The sequence below is a fragment of the Lepisosteus oculatus genome, chromosome 2, assembly GCF_040954835.1.
Source record: "Lepisosteus oculatus isolate fLepOcu1 chromosome 2, fLepOcu1.hap2, whole genome shotgun sequence".
Taxonomy (NCBI): domain Eukaryota; kingdom Metazoa; phylum Chordata; class Actinopteri; order Semionotiformes; family Lepisosteidae; genus Lepisosteus; species Lepisosteus oculatus.
This window is the reverse complement of record NC_090697.1, coordinates 69,644,978-69,656,607: the sequence shown is the minus strand read 5'-3', so window position 1 is coordinate 69,656,607 and position 11,630 is coordinate 69,644,978. Positions and strand designations below refer to the sequence as shown.

General features: G+C 47.4%; 2 long non-coding RNA genes across 4 annotated transcripts; one reads left to right on the top strand and one right to left on the bottom strand.

Annotated features, from left to right (window-relative positions):
* The first annotated feature begins 2,406 nt into the window (after positions 1-2,406).
* Positions 2,407-8,408, top strand: LOC107076579 (uncharacterized). Of its 2 annotated transcripts, XR_011182993.1 has the most exons (5): positions 2,407-2,498; positions 4,999-5,493; positions 5,676-6,239; positions 6,888-7,144; positions 8,322-8,408. It is a non-coding gene; the product is annotated as an uncharacterized lncRNA (long non-coding RNA). The 2 variants fall into 2 exon arrangements; XR_011182992.1 differs by having other exon boundaries at positions 4,999-6,239.
* LOC107076580 (uncharacterized) lies at positions 7,714-10,850 on the bottom strand. 2 transcript variants are annotated; one of them, XR_011182990.1, is made up of 3 exons: positions 10,306-10,850; positions 8,764-8,911; positions 7,714-8,523 (listed from the first exon to the last, which is right to left on the bottom strand). It is a non-coding gene; the product is annotated as an uncharacterized lncRNA (long non-coding RNA). The 2 variants fall into 2 exon arrangements; XR_001477788.2 differs by lacking the exon at positions 10,306-10,850 and having other exon boundaries at positions 8,764-9,371.
* Between the last annotated feature and the right edge of the window lie 780 nt (positions 10,851-11,630).

Genomic DNA, 11,630 nt, shown 5'->3' with positions numbered 1-11,630 from the left:
AGATAAAAAGTGACAGGTTACAATTAACTTTCCTTTTATGCCTTTACCCAGACAACCAACAGGCACTGGACCAGTATTGGCCAACATCAATTGTATCATGGAGCCGACATAACTTTTCTAGAGAGGGCATATTACATCGCTGTTGGCCAATGTAGCATGATAATGTCAGGCTAATAGAGAACTTCATAGACACAGTCAAACCATCTATTAAACCCTTAGGCTTCACTCTTAATTCCATTTTATTTTCAGCTTGAACATCTTTTTGTCCTTACCATCACACTGCAAAGGAATGTGTTCTTAAAGACACTAATCTTTTAGTTTCTAAAAAGAAACAAATTGACGAAAGAAACTAACTGTCCTTTTCATTAAAAACGGGGTATTTCAATGAAGCATCACCGTCTTAAATGCAGCTCACAAACTGCTAAACCCATTTGTATTGTTGACGTTTGTTGATTATCTGGGTACTAGCATGGACTTTAGATCTCGTTTTCCCCAAAACACTGGATAAAAGCTGTAGGGTTGTTTTTTTTAAAAGACTACGGTTGAATTTCTGTAAAAGCAGACACAAATCTTTTTGAAATTGTTGAAGTGGGAGGAGGGGAAAGAATTACAAATAACTCTTTATGTTGTTCAGTGACATGAAGTTGATCTTTTCTTTGGTAATATTTAACTCATAATGGACGTGCTTTCCCTAAACCAGGCTGTTCCAGAGAAACTATCAATGTAAAGATACGAATCTGACTCAGCAGCTCTGAAAAGGCTGTAGAAGAGCCAGAACCGTGTTTTTTGCCTTACTTTTGCTGACGTGATCTGTAGCAGCCAGGGTGTAGGCAAGAATACATTTGTCAGAATCAAAATCACGGTCACGAAAACTAACCACAGATTTGGCAGGGAGGTATTGGCAGGTCAATACTAAACGTAACAAGTAGGAGAAACAAGAGACATTCTCTGAAACCACAGAGACGTGTTTCTGCTGCTCCCAGCGGGGGAGGCTGGGGAACCTGTCCTCGAGTTCGCGCTCGAGCGGTTCAACCGCGCGCTCGACGTTCCGCTGCTTCATGGCGGCTTTTGAGACATCAGGGAAGGAGGGGCTAAGGAGGGGGGAAGATTGTCCTAGAGTAAAAAGACAAGCAAACCAAATATAAAGAGTATGACCAATTCTTAATCCGATTTAAAGGAGGACACAGTGTATGTACACATATACACGCAAACCTAAATTAGAAGGAAAACGACTACCCTCTATGTGGGGCGTGGCGACGAACCTGTTCTGGAAGTGACTTAAACAGAGTAAGGCGGGGCTACGCCCTGGAGCGGACGCCAGTCCATGACGCAGCACGTACGCACAGGCGCGATCCAGGATCCTTCAAACTAACCAGCGTGACTTTGGAAGGTGAGGGGAAAAAACAGAGTCCCCAGCAAACATGTGGAGAGTACGCAGGCTCCGTGTAGAAGTTGCCCCCGTGCGGAACTGAGCCGGAAACCCAAGAATTGTGAGGCAGCAGAGACGCATATTCGTGCTTGTCCAGTTCTCTTACCCTGCAGTGGTCTTCTATCCAAGCGGTGCGAGTATGCTATAGGGAGAGCCAGGCACTGCAACGTGCAGTCCCTTCTCCAGGTCTTTCTGTATTTCTGCTCTGATTAGCTGATAACTCAGTCCCAGAATGAAAGGAAGTGGTTGGACCAAGGAGCAGCGCTGCACCAGAAGCTCCGGCGTGTAGCTCCCTACTGTCCCAGGGGTCAGGCCTGCTGCGTGATGTGGCCAGGTGTCCCGTTTCCGCCCTCCGCTCTTCGCTGCCCCGCTTGGTTGTCGAGTGGACCAAGCAGTGGCGCTTGGGCATCTGCGACAGTCCCGGCAGCTTGTTGATTGGCCCAGTCAGGCCCGTTCGGTTCTGGGGCTCGCTCACATGTAAATACTGTAAAGGTCACACGGCCTCTTGGCTTGAGTGCGGCGAGGGCTTTTTTTCAAAACGACGACGAAGGAAGGGTTGGGGTCGGGATGGGAGCCGTTTGGAGACCAAAATATGCCAGAAACACGAAATAAAATAGGAGAAAAAAAACCCGAACTGCATTTTTAAACGAAAACTTGGGGTGAAAATATAACGGCTTGTTTTGAATTTGTTGTCATGCTCATGTTTTCGTAAGAAGGTTGTAACTGAAAGGTTTTTGTTTTTTTTTTATTATATCATGATTAATATTATTAATATTATTATTGAGAATGTAAATAAGCTATTTCTAAAGAAATATTTTAATTAAATAAAGCATGACATGAAGCGAGCAGCATGACTGCGGTGTACTGTAGTGACGGAGTTACCACCCCCTGCGTCTCACCTCTGCACATAAAGCGCATTTCGCGACACTACATTAAATTAAAAAAACAAGCAAACTCACGACTTTCCAATAATGAAGCAGAAATGTTTAAACTGCCAACTGAAACACCACCTTAATTAGCATCCCCGAAGAGCCCTCCTCGGCGATACGGCGCTGCTTTTGTACTGAAGGTAGGGATCTGGGACTGCCGTGATGAATCCATTATTTAATCGGATCAGCCCGTTCACGACAAACACTCATGTAACACGACTCTTTTCTACAGCGGGGCGTTGTGTGGAGCTACCGTGCGTGATCGGGGGAGACCTTCGGTATAAAAAATCGGAGAGATTAGCGACTTGCCTGATGCTCAACACTGCCTCAGCAAAGGAAGACCCCGAATCCTTTCTATTTCTGTTTTGTTGTGGCTTTGTTATTCATTTAAGGGCTTCACTTGGAATTAGGACTTCGTTTATGAGACTTAAATTTGATTTAGTTTCAGATTAAGAACTCTGAAGAACTCGTTTTAAATTAGTCCGGGAATCAAACTGCTTTCGCGACGAGGGCAGCGTGCAATAATGGACAATAGTGGATTTGGTGTTCTGGTAACCCGAGAGCTCTGCCGTACTTTCAGACTTAAAAAAAACTATTTTTCCACAAGGGACTCTATTGGTGTTGCTGGGTACATAAAAAAAAAACATCCTTCACACAAACATGCAAACATACACCAAAAAAAAATCCCTCATACACGCAGCATAAAAACAGAACACACCATATAAAAAAACAAGGTCAGGAGCCCGCTGTGTATTCTATATTTGACGCTCCCCAATAATATTAATAATATAAAACGGTTAATTAATTCTAGGGAAAACTAGTAAAAAGGGTAAGGACCTGAGGAGATATGTCCGTAAATCTAAACATCTCGTATTTACGGTGGAGAATGGTACATTAAAGAGCACACTAACTAATTAGTGCCTTGTTCGGCGCACAGACACGGTACACCCTAGTGAAGGAAAAGGCGAAATGGGCCGGGCGGCGCACGCCGAGCCAGTCCTGCCAGCGAGCGGCTCTTTAGACGGGGATTAGGGCGGCTAAGGCGATGAGGAAGCGTCCAGCAGTTCAGGACAATGGCTCGCCGTGGGGCTCCCCTGTCTGCCTGCTCCAATGGGCTGTGGCTCTCAGCTCCGGTCTGTCTAGCTCGGGCAACGCTGGCTGACTTTCGGAGAGAACTTCTGAGAGAATAAAGTCTTTATTCGGGAAGCTTTTGCGAATACCAGAGGAGATGGTTAGGAACAAACATTATTTAACCCGCATGTACTTTTTTCCCCCTTCTGTTTTCTATTTAATGGCAACGCTTTGTGCTTTAAATGTGTAATTAAAAAAAATCTAAACGATGGTCCGTTAACTGATGACTTCGGTTTAATTAGATGGAGAGGCCTTTCAAGGTGACAGTCGAGTTTGCCAGGTTTACATTGGGAGCTGTGTCAGCGGGTGGCCTGCAAGGGAACAGGCCGAAGTTAATTCCTCGTTGAACAAACAGAAAAATAAATCGGCTGTTAATCTTTCTCATCTCAACACACGAAGCAGGTTCAACGGCATACATTTCGTTTTTTCCCCCTTATTACTCAGCATGGACCTACATGAATATTTCTGTCGCCTCACCGGCAAAAAATAACCGTATTCCCGTTACCACTCATCTTAACCCCCAACCCCGTCGTGCTGTCAATAATGATGAAAGATGGCGGCGGTGGCGTTGCGGTAGCGCTGTTGTCTTTCTGTGTGGAACTCGCATGCTCTCCCCGCGTCCACGTGAGCGTACCCCTCGCAAGGTTAATCGGCGCCTGTGATCGTGTGAAGGACTGGCCCAGGGTCTCGTCGCGCATTGCACCCGAGTCTTCCGGGTTGGCGGACACATCACCAAGAATCAGCCGCTTTCTTAACAATAAGAAGATCATAGTCGTGTCAATAGAAAGGATAATAGCTATAGTGTCATGTACACCGCTTCCAGGTGAAGGGAAATTCCGCGTGATTTTTTTCAAAAGTCAGCAATTTACCAAAAAGAAAAAAGGACAAAGGCAATGATCCCGAAAACACGCGCATCTGTTTAATCTCCCTTTTTATTTTCTGCATCATGTAGTTTTATTTGCAATTATTTCTCCCCTCCTCGCGGCCTCATTATTATCAGCTATAACGAGGTTCCGGTCGGCGGAGCCGCGTCCCACCTGGACCCGCGAGGCGGGGAGGAGCGCGCGTGATGAATGGGCCCCCTGCCCACCGTCATCACAATAAAACAAACTGTGCTGCTACGACGACGACCTCGGGAAACATAAATGACACAAACATTTAATATATAAACTGCCGTTTAATTCAGTTTGCACTTTTAGGTAAATGGTATTTACAGCGAAAACATGCAAAGATAGAACGCAACGATTAGCCTGTAAGAAATTCAGTACCTTTAAGCGGGATTAAAAAATATAAGATTAGGTAGCCCAGAGTGGCAAGCAGAAACAAGGAATAAGGGTTACACATTAGATAATACTTTGAAAATCAAAGTGATGGACTGCCATTTCTATAAGAACTAATATTCTACCACTTCTTCAGCTGTGGGAGTGCACGATGGGGGTAAATGCGTTGCTCTTACTCCAAAGCATGCAGTTAAAGTGTGCGTGTCGTTTCTTTCTTTAATATCCGGAGTCTATGATGCAGCCAGGCCTCGCCTCGCACGTGCTGTCGGTGAATTCTGACGTCGCGCTGCCGGTACAGCCACGGATTCAGAACACGCCACGGACCGAGACAGACCTGTGGGAAAAGAGGACGTGGGTCTTGAAGGCGGCCCGGCGCTGGGTGATCTTGTCTGGAGGGCCGGTGAAGTCAGCGCAAGCTCTCAGCTCGGGCGGTCTCCGCACTCCCGCGGCTACACACGGGAACACCAGACTCGAGACGAAAACAGGCCATGAAAGAGTCCGGCTAGCAGTCCTACTGCGACTGCTGGGGTTGGGAACAAGTAAAGGTTTATTCCATGCTGAGAAAAGAAGAAAACGAAACACAACGTTTCGGCTGTGGAACCTTCTGGTGCACATGTTCGAAACGTTGTTTCTTTTCTTCTCTTTTCAGCATGGAATAAACCTTTACTTGTTCCTTTGCTGCCGATACATGCCGACGCAGCTACCTACTTGAACTACTGCTACGGTTAGTATTACCACGATAAAAGAATCAACTAATAATTGGCGGGCTCGATCCAAGACATTTTAGGTTGCACACCACATGTAACACTGACGAAAAATACTATGCATTCCTGTTAGTTACAGAAACTCATGTCAAGACTGTCCGGACTTCAAGAAATGATATTTTTCCCATTCTTCTGCATACAGTTCCAGAGTCTGATTTCCTTAACACTCAGACAATGTCAGGTGCCTGGCGATTAAAGGGAAAGTCCAGCAAACAGGACGGGACGATGAATTAAGTTGGGAAGCATGTGCCCGGCTAATGGGGCAGTTAGATATTCATGAGCTCTGAAGCTTCCAGAGTGTCTCGTTAAGCTAGCTGAGCCTGGCACCCCCCTCCCCTGCAAGAGGACAGAGCTTGGACAGCATTCCTCTGAAGAGGGCGAAACAGAGGAGTGTGAACCCCCCTCCCCATTCCTGCACTGGCCAAGGGGATGTTAGGCAGTGTGCCGGTTCCTGCTGTTGGGCTGGCTTTCACTCCCAAAGCCTCTCTGCTGTCCAGTGTTTTCTTCCCTGCCCCTGCTGTCACACTCCCCCTTCCCAGCGCTCCCGTTAGCAGAGTGGCTGGGCTGCAGGCCGGGGAGAGATGAGCCCAGCTGCACGATACAACAGCGCTGGGGAACAAAGGCAGCAGGATGGAGCTGCTCCTGGGGATGAAGACAGGAGGGATAACGACAACTGGCACAGAGCAGGACAGGGGGCAGAGAGAGCGTGCGTACGTGTGTGTGTGTGCGTGGCCTGCGCGTGCCTGGGGGTCTGCATGGGAAAGGATGTGGGTCTGGATTCTTGAGAATCCAAACGGGTGCAGAAGAGTGCGCATCTCTGCGTGGGATTGCAGGTGGCCGTGCAAGGGGAGGGGGGTTGCACGGAAGTGTGCACTTGTGCGTGTTCTCACGCAAGTCTCGGCCGTCCCTGGTGCACCGCAGGAGGCTCTTATCTTTGTGGCTGTGTGTCTGTACACTGCCCCCCTCAATCCGTGAGGCATGACTGAGAAGGATCTATGAAACTGTGACAGATTTGCGTGCAGGCATGCATCACTATCCTGAGCATAAAAAAAAAGATTGCCTCTTAACTGCAACCTCACAACCTCATAAAGGTATTACCAGGAAAATAAACCATCTTTCTGGTTTCTAGCTATACAGGCGGCGGATTTGTGATGTAGGTTTGTACCAGGCTGGAGATGCTTGGTGCAAGTGCTTGAGACTCATTTGCCTTGTCCAGCCCGGACATGCCTGTGCCTGTTCACTGATCTCTGAGCCCTAGCTGCCACATTCAATCTGACATCCTCCTACGAATGTTCAACGGGACTCAAGTATAATGAATGGGACAGTAATGCCACGACTCTCATTTTCACTCCAGGAGAATTAGCCTGCCGGAATGCGGTCATGTCAGGATGAGTCTGGAGGAAGGGTACCAAGTGAGGTCCCAGGACTTGATTGATGTCGTATCATGCAGACACATGTCTATCACTCACTACAAGTCAAGCAAGTCAAGTTCTGCAGCAACCTGACACTCCTGTCCACACCATCCCAGGCGTGGTGAGGTGTTGTGACGTGTGGTCTTGCAGGTCATGAACATGGCAGAAGAGAAATTTCTAGCTGTGAAGGTTTCAGCTGGTGAGAGGCAGTGAATCCCTTTCTTTCTATTCCCATTCTTTCTCGATTGACACCAGTCTTGGCATTTAACAGGTTAAATCACCCTATCATCTGTGCCCAATCATCTCTCTCAATAATAAAGGTCATTATAGTGCCTATTCAACAGACACACTCACTCATATGAGCAGTTAATCACATTGACACCACAAATATTGAATTTAAACATTTAACCTCGCCCCAAAAACATACACAAATTGAGGGATAAGTATCTTTTGATGTTCATTATAGACAATGTCCCCCACAAAGCTAGTAACTCTTATTGGGTAATGACACGAGGATGTCAGCACAATGAAAGTGACTTATTTTATAAACCAAATGGTATAGTCTTTTAGTTCTAAAAGTGCCCAGAAATACAGTACTTCTTTTCCCTCCTATACGGAGGCTCAGCTGGGTAGATAATGGGATATTAATTTAAACAGAATGTCAGTAGCGTGTTCCCATACAGACAGAAATGCCAAGGTGTGTGTCCACACTGACATGTGCTTGTGTGTGCACAAGACAGCTGAGGACAAAGTCTAGCATGAGAGGAGTTATTTGGTCATTTTGGAGATTCCTTTATTTAGCCAATTTGCCAAAGAGTTCCTTTGCATCATATTTAACAAGACCTCTAAAAATATTACACATATCAGCTGACATTAAAAATTGTTTAAAAAAATCTGGATCAACTTAAGCTCCCATTTATTTCCTTTGTGTTGTAGTGAGAAAACAAAGTTTAAAATACCTGCTGGACGTAGCCTGGGAGGTTAATTTTTAAGCGCTTCAAAGACCTTAATCAGGTCTTTATGGAAACCTATTGCATAGCATAGTGGTCCATTTATGGCTTTACCAGCTGCAAGCTTTTGTGCGGATTGTGCTAATGAACCAGAAAACGATTGTTTTTAACTTTGCACATCTTTCCATGCCAAACATGATGAGAAACTCAATGCATCCAGCCCCGGATTTCAGCTTATATACCTGAGCCTGCAACCTTAAAGAACGATAGGTAACCCAGACAGAATGGCAAGCAATGAGACAAAAAAAAGAATAACACATGAGAGTTTGAAAATAAAAATCATGCTCTGCCGTGTAAAACTATTAAAAACTCAAGAATGAAAATGAAATATTTGACCACTTCTTCAATAATATCCATTCTTTTCAGCTGTGGGCGCTGTCTCTCCTTGTACCCAAGTGCTGATAGTTGTCCTGTGGAGATCGGAATGGAATGAAGTACAGATGTCTGTTGCGCTGGAAAGGTGACGGCTCTGGGCCTCTCTGTGCACATGCTAACACACAAATGAGTTCTCCGCCTGTCTTTTGTGCCTCTTCGATCTTCCTCGCACACCTCAGGATCCTTCACTGTCCTGTCAGAGAGAGAATACCCCTCAGGCACAGGAAGAGCAGCGACAATTCAGACAATTCCGCCCCCCCAGGCCAGGGCCGACACAGAAAGGGGAAAAAATGACAAATCACACCCAGCCGCCGGCCTGCCTGTGTGCCGGTCACTGTGAGGGACAATGAAGATCGACAAACAAAAACAGGGCCTCTTTCGCAGCCTGCTCACACCCCTATCATTTCTCCCTCTCCTGGAGCGACAGCCTCACCTGGGCAGGGGGTATCAGGTACTGCCCCTGGGGGGGAAAAAGGTCAAATCTCCCCCATCCCCCCTTCTCTCTCTCCTGATCTCTCCCCAGCAGTCCAAGCAGGGAGCTGCGTCAGCATGCAAAGGAACAGGGAAAGGTTTATTCCCTGCTGAAAAGAGAAGAAGACACAACGTTTCAGCTGCGAAGCCTTCTTCGGGTGTCAGGACATGGAATAAAGGTTTAATCCTCTCTCCCGCAGGCCTGAAACGCCTCTCTCCTGGAAACCAAGGCACACAGGAACAGAAGTCAAACGCTGGGTATTCTGGCCCGGGGGCAGGAGCGGTGAGGTTCTGAAGGGAGGCGATGGCGGGCGATCCCGGGCTCGAGCTGCAGGCCGGCCCCTCTCCCCCCGCCTGCAGATACCAATCGCTCCCTGCACTGGCCCAGGGAGGGCTGGCTGGGAAGTTTAGTACATGAGGGACAGCCTCCATCTTGAGCGGAGAGCGCCCAAGACAACAGGGAGCTCTTGGGATGAGGAGGAGCGGCCGGAGTCAAAAAGAGAGAGAAAGGGAGAAAAGCAGGGCAAGGGAGTAGAGGAGACAGCAGGAGGGGGCAGGGAAAGAGAAGGAGGAAGAAGCAGAGCACGGTGAACAGGGGGAGAGGGGGAAGGAGGGGCAGAGCAGCTCGTGGGTGGCGATGGGGTTTGTTTAAGGTCCTCTCCAGAGGGGCTCGCTAAGCCACAGCTCCTGCAGAGCAGAGAGGTTCCTAATGGCCGCCGCTCGGCTCTGCCTTTTTAATTGCTTAACGAGCTTGAAGGACCTCTGGAGAGCCCTCACGCAAAGAGCAAGAAAGGAAGAGGAAGGATGGGGACAGGGGAAAGAATACTCAATGCTGAAGGGTGTAGCTGACCCCCGGCTAAAGCAAACCACCAAGATATCTTTTTTCTGGCTCTTTGTTTTTAAAGGCAGATTGAAAGGCTCTCTGTTGACAGTGCAGGTCTGGGGATGAGGCTCCTGAATGGTCACACATTCTGCTGATCGCTCTTCCTGCCAGATCCGTTTCACGATTGCTGGTTTAAGATGCCCAAGAATATTAATGCCCAGTATCTTCATTCGTTTGTATGCAGTTCCCTCGTTTGTCGACAAGAGGCTCTCCTTTCGTCTTAGAACATTTCTTTAATTAACTTTCGAGTTTGATACTGCAAAGATCAGAATAAACTCGCCCCTCCCTCCAACACACACACACGCGAAATAACTCTTTAGCCCATCTTGCAGTTAAGTGTTGCAAATCTCATTCAATACCTGAACGCAGAAGAAAAAAAATATTTCTGAACTAAAAAAACATGACAATTGAACTGTCGACATTATAATTATTCAGCCGTTATCGCTACTACGATGTAGGAGGCACAACTCGTGTAACCCAAGCCTGGCAGGTATTAAACTACCTGGAGCGCCACGGCTCTCAAGCCCGACACTCGGTCTGGGGGCTCGTCAGCAGAGAGGGGGAACGGAAATGTGAGAATATCAAATAAATCACGAATTCGAAATGCACTGCATATTTTACCACTTGGGCGCCACAAGACGTCGGCGAACACCTTCGAAAAGCGACGGCAAGGCCAGTGGTCTCTTCCGAGTTGCTTCCCCGCCCTCTTGTGGGAATCCATCAAGGACACAGGATGCAATGGGGGGAAAACATCGCCGATCTCAAAAACATATTTGCCTCTTTAAAAGAGCTGGATAAACTTCACTTTATCCAGGCGTTAGAAGCAGACGGAATTTTTATCGCTGTTTGGGAACCCAGCGTTGTTGCCGTCACTGTGATAAACGCGTTGCTGTAGTTGGCTGTCTAATCTAGGCGCTGAGCAGGCGGCAGTGCTGACTGGCTGGATGCTTTCGGAAATCGTCAGCACAGACGCTTTTAAGACACGAGGAAGCAAACCCCGGTACAGAAAACCTTTGTATAAGTCACATATAAACAAGACAACAAAAAGGTCTGCTTCATCCACCGGTGCGTTTGAATGGCACTTCATAATTACTAGAGCAGACAGGAAGTGTCGCAGCCCGGTATGAGCTGACCTAGTCTGTAAGACGAATACTATATTTGTCCCAGTTTACCGTTAAAATATCAGCAGCTTCACGAACTTCCAGTAGAGCCGACGTCACGGGCGGGTGCCTGCAGTCACTCACCGTGAACTCTTACTGGTGGAGCTGTGAGCCGCTTAGCCGCTTCAGATATCCCGAATAATAGTGTCTGAATCAGGCGCGGGGTGGAGAAAACCAGATTTAACCAGCATCTCCAATCTTGAAAGTGAAAGAAAACCGGAGTATCCCGGAACAACCCACGGAAGGAACATGCAAACTCCTCACAGAATGCCCCTCAGTCCGGAACCCAACCCGAAGAGCAGACCCTCTGATGTTACAATTATACCAATTGTCACTGAACGTGAAATCTTCCATTAAGCCCACTGAAGAGTCCTAGACGTTGTGAATGTGCTCAAGGACACCCACTTTTATGCATCGACCTACAACCTTAAAGTGGAAAGTGAACTTTTATTTTATTTTTTTTAACACTCCTTTAGCTCAGAGGCGTTTTCGTGCAGGATGGCTCCTAAAGGCGACCCCCGCCTCACATTCTCGAAGCAGCGGTCTGGGCTGCTGGTAATATTTGGGAGGCGCCCGTATACCAACCACATGTCTCATCCCGTGATCCCGAGGCTGTTTTTCAGCTGGCGAAGAAAGCCGACCTGTGACAGGTGCACACCGCTCCTCTCCCCCTTTGCCTCGGCTCTGTTACTTTCAAAAGAATAAACCAATACAGTTTATGTTCCGAAAAACCATTTCCCAACTCATCTCTCAGTGAGCGCGCACAAGCAGACACGCTTGAGGTGT